This window comes from Crinia signifera, chromosome 8 (genome assembly GCF_055691185.1).
Source record: "Crinia signifera chromosome 8, ASM5569118v1, whole genome shotgun sequence".
Classification (NCBI taxonomy): Eukaryota; Metazoa; Chordata; class Amphibia; order Anura; family Myobatrachidae; genus Crinia; species Crinia signifera.
Window position 1 is genome coordinate 182,182,235 of NC_139224.1, and position 5,004 is coordinate 182,187,238.

The 5,004-nt window shown below is 49.1% G+C and overlaps 1 protein-coding gene across 1 annotated transcript in view; it reads right to left on the reverse strand.

Annotated features, from left to right (window-relative positions):
• The window catches only part of BTF3L4 (basic transcription factor 3 like 4), a 13,373-nt gene extending 9,590 nt beyond the window's left edge, over positions 1–3,783 (reverse strand). Inside the window, exon 1 of the mRNA XM_083157938.1 lies at positions 3,629–3,783. The gene's annotated coding sequence lies outside the window, so the exon portion shown is untranslated. The remainder of the gene's footprint in view (positions 1–3,628) is intronic.
• Between the last annotated feature and the right edge of the window lie 1,221 nt (positions 3,784–5,004).

The following is a 5,004-nucleotide window of genomic DNA, read 5'->3' on the forward strand; positions in this document are numbered from 1 at the left end:
GACAACATCCAGTACAAGGCTTATTTTCATCCCACTGAAAGCCGCAGGAATAAAAGTTGTTCAGCAAGACATGCTGGGATGTGTAGTTTCATAAAAGTTGGAGGGCAATAGTTTGGACATGCCTGGTCTAAACCCATCTAAAGTTCTGTTTGGCCCACGGAGAATTCACACCCCAAGAGGCTGTTCTCTGAAATGCATCCCCGTGAATCATGCGTGCCCCTACATAGGAAAAATGTAATTGCTCAGTGGGGCGCCATCCGATTGCCACCAGTGGAAGAAGTGAAGACTTGAATTGTCTTTACACACTAAACCACAGACCAATACAGAAATTATACATTGTTGTTAATAATATTAAAATCAAGTTATGTTAAAAAACCCAATTCTCTTCCCATGGCAGTTTAAGAATAGGGCTGTTTTTTAGTTCATATTTGAATAATTAAGAGCGATTACCAATACTAGAATACAAAGCAAGTGGGGAGGGTGGTATTGTCTGACAGGTGATGGACACTGAATACACTGGGGGCAGGTACTGACCCGCGCAGTAGGTGTGTGCTATATAAATAACTTAAATACACCAGGATGTCATGAAAAGGTTTCAATAGGCAAAAGTTTCAGACTAAACAGCAGGAGCTTACAACCTAAAGGTAGATAAATGTGACAAGGAGTTTGGAAGACTAACTCTAGAGGCTAGAGGATGCAGTAACGCAGGTGCTAAAAGATTAACAACGTAAATAAATATTCCAGAATTACCGGTTTGCTTTTTAATTGCATTGTATTACAGAGATAATTAATGTTACACAAATGTTAGACAAAAGGGTGTGAAAAGCCTATTGTACTCGGTCATGGAGCACAACGGGAAATGGAACCAGCATCAGCATTTTCTCATTGGGCATGGTCATCAGATGGTCAATTATTTCAGAGGGAGCTTAGAATAAAGTGTATGTTAGGCAACAAGCAGAGGACAACCGGTGTCCAGAGCAGTGCAAAACAATCAAATGTTTCTCCATACCAATGTTGCTCAAACCCATTACAGGTCGAGTATCCCGTATCCGAATTATTCCGAAAACCAGACATTCCAGAAAGTGAAAAAAATATTTTTTTTTGCTAAAAACTCACTGGGGACATTTGTAACAGCCTCACTGGGGACATGATATGTAACTGGCACTATATATGTGCAAGACAATGATTGCTTGGCATTCAAATTCAGTGCTGAGATAGTACACACATTTTGTTTCATGTTCTGAAACCTTGTTTTTTGAACAAATAAAATATATTTGTGTGTATTTTATGTGGTAATAAAATATATTTGTGTGTATATTATGTGTTTATACAGCATACATGCAAGATACTTCAAAATACATCATTGAAATATTAAAATATTCCGAAATACGGAATAATCCGTTATCCAAAATTCTCCTGGTCCCGAGCATTTTCGATAAGGGATACTCAACCTGTATTTTACAATTAGTCTTCCTGTCAAAGAATACAAAAAATATATAGAAAAGTGTTAAACATTCCCACATGGCAATCTAATCAGGGTTGGAAAAAAAAAAAACAGTGTGTATGTACATCGAAACAGCTTTAATGACTATACCAGTGGTTTCCAAGCTGTGTGCCTAGGTGCCCTGGGGTGCCTCAGGACACTTGCAGGGGTGCCTTGGGTTGGTGAACCAAGATCAATTCATATTATTCATGGTCAATGTACCAGGCAAAACCAGTGCTTGTGGCTGCCAATTATATATATGGGGACAAACAGGAGCAAATCCTGTCCCTCACCAGATAACTGACATATACACACAATGTTTTTTTTCTGAATTTCTTGATGATAAGCATTTGGCCTAGGGGTGCCTCGAAAATATTTTGATGCTCTAGGGCGCCGTGATTCAAAAAAGTTTGGGAACCACTGGACTATACTTTTGCCCAATTTGTTGGGGACACTTACCAGTAGTATTTGGACTTTAGTTCAATGTGAGTTTACCACCCCCCCCCCCCCCCCTTCCCCTTTTTTAGATTGGTCATACTTTACCATCCACGTGAACTATGATTGGGACTGGAAAAGCGAAGTGAGGTACCTTACATGGAGAAAAGCAAGCCATGCACTACACTAAAGGTGGCCATACACCTGAAGATTTATCTTCAGATCTGACTGGTTGGAACAAAAACCTGGTAATTTGTCCCAGCAAATGGTCAACTGTCATTTGCGCTCATCCATTACCAGGTTTTTGTTCCAACCAGCCAGAGCTGGAGATAAATCTGTAGGTGTATGGCCACCTTAAGAGGGATCAATGTGCTGCAAGATTTAAAAAATAATTTTGAAAAAAAAATCTGACAATTAAAAAACCTCAACAAATCATGCCAATATTGGAGTGGCAACATTCTAGGGACTACTGAACCTGAAGACTCTCATAAGCTCCATATTTTATTCAATTTTTTGTGATTATATTTATTAAACGCAAGAGACATGCTAATGAATTCAGATGTGCCATCTGTACTTAAAATTACTTGTGAAACACCCAAAAATGACATGTTATAATTCCCATAATACTAAGGGACTGATCCTTAAGCCCCATACACATCGCTGACACTCACACAATGCACCAGCAAACTGTGCTGCTCAATGTTCTCTGGTAACACTGGCAATATGACTAGATTTTTTTACTGCATGCCCTTGGGTACGCGGCAGAGGCCATCCCCACCAGACGCTGCCCCTCGGGTGCGCGGCAGAGGCCATCCCCACCAGACGCTGCCCCTCGGGTGCGCGGCAGAGGCCATCCCCACCAGACGCTGCCCCTCGGGTGCGCGGCAGAGGCCATCCCCACCAGACGCTGCCCCTCGGGTGCGCGGCAGAGGCCATCCCCACCAGACGCTGCCCCTCGGGTGCGGGGCAACCCCACCAGATGCTGCCCCTCGGGTGCGGGGCAACCCCACCAGACGCTGCCCCTCGGGTGCGGGGCAACCCCACCAGACGCTGCCCCTCGGGTGCGGGGCAACCCCACCAGACGCTGCCCCTCGGGTGCGGGGCAACCCCACCAGACGCTGCCCCTCGGGTGCGGGGCAACCCCACCAGACGCTGCCCCTCGGGTGCGGGGCAACCCCACCAGACGCTGCCCCTCGGGTGCGGGGCAACCCCACCAGACGCTGCCCCTCAGGTGCGGGGCAACCCCACCAGACGCTGCCCCTCGGGTGCGGGGCAACCCCACCAGACGCTGCCCCTCGGGTGCGGGGCAACCCCACCAGACGCTGCCCCTCGGGTGCGGGGCAACCCCACCAGACGCTGCCCCTCGGGTAAGTGGGCAGGGGGCATTCCCACAAGACGCTGCCCATTGGATAGGTGGCAGGGGGCATCCACACCAGACGCTGCCCCTTGGGAAGGTTGTGGGGGACATCCACACCACCTGACACGGACCCTTTAGTAACCCCCACAGTACACAGGCGAGGGCCACACATACTGCGCTTGAATATTCACACGCGATTCACAACAGGCACTTCTCTAGAGAACGGCTTCAGTAAAGGCCGGGACAAAGCTCCTCATAGAGCACCATGTGCGGCGGCCTCAGACCTCCTGCACCATCACTGCCCGGAGCTACAGTACATGCTACCTGGGAGCCGGGAAGGCGACGACACTAACCTCTCTATCCGGACCTGCTCCTGCACGAGGTGAACAACAAGATGGCGAGAATAGGTGATGGGCGGAACGTGACGCAGGACGCACGCTGGAGGCGGAGCTAGAGGACGCAGTGACGTCACGACGCCCGGCTGTCAGGTTTCCAGGACCCGAGCCATACGGACGGCTATTTCAGACCTTGAGGTTCGCCTGGATTAACTTTTATGGCATCATAGATAGATACGTTAGGGAACCATCGATGTTCTAGCGTTAGATGAGCTGTACGTCAGTAAGCGTCTGGGGGCGGGGCTTTGCAGGGCTGTCAGGTGGTGGAGCCAGGCTTCCTTTCCTGACGGCGATTCAGGGGGTGTGGTATAGGCAGGGCTATATTCCAGCAGGAACCAGCAGGAACTCAGGGGTAGATTTATTATAGCGCCGCTATAACAGTTCCAGCTTCGCCTCATTAGCGAGGCGAAGCAGGAGGGGACACCGACAAGATCTACTGAGATCTTGCCGCCGAAGCGGGGGAGCGCTAACTCCCACCTCCGGCGATGTCCCCTCCAGCTGACAGCGCATCAGTTAACACTTCTCCCTTGGCTGGCTCACTGTGCATGCGCGGGATCTCGCTACTCACGGGAGATCCCAGCGCAGCTCAGAGCCAGCAGCAGGGAGAGCGCTATCCCTGCTGTAGGCATAGGGCATCGCCGTTTGCAGCTGTCGAAGTCGGCAGCTGCAGGCGGCGGAACGGTCAGCGATGCTGACCGTTCATAAATTAGGCAGGCGCGCAGCACGAAATATGCCTCCTGCCCCGCACCGCCGCACGAAAGACACCCGCTCAGCGGGTGTCATAGATAAGGGGAAGCCCTATCCCCTGCTTTAGCGCATGGGGATAGCGCATATGCCCCTTATCGTCCCTTAATAAATCTACCCCTCAGTTCCTGAACCTCTAATTAAATATGACATCATCAGGAACTGAAAATTTACTTTTTATAAGATAAGTTTTATTTTAAAGTCACCTGTGAGTGCCTTCTAAATACAATATATACATCTATCTCTCCCTGCCTCTCTCTATTATAGGGGGGGTCCTGACGAAGCTCCTTGGCGAAGCGTACGCCGACCGTACACTTTGTGGCTTCACCCCCTGATCCCCTTCCCCACATACAATGCATTTTGATCTGTAAACTAACTTATTTTCTTCCTCAGCGGCTAAGTGAGTGGCTCCCCGCACTAGCGGGTTTACCCGGCATAGACGCGTGGTACATGACGTCTGCACCACGTATCTCTATTCCCCGTTGAGCCGGTCACTAATTCGGCACCTTGCTGCCCTAGAGTGTGCTGTCTGGAAGCGTGACCGTTTAGCAGTCAGATTGCTCCACTACACATGGGGCAATCTGTGGCTA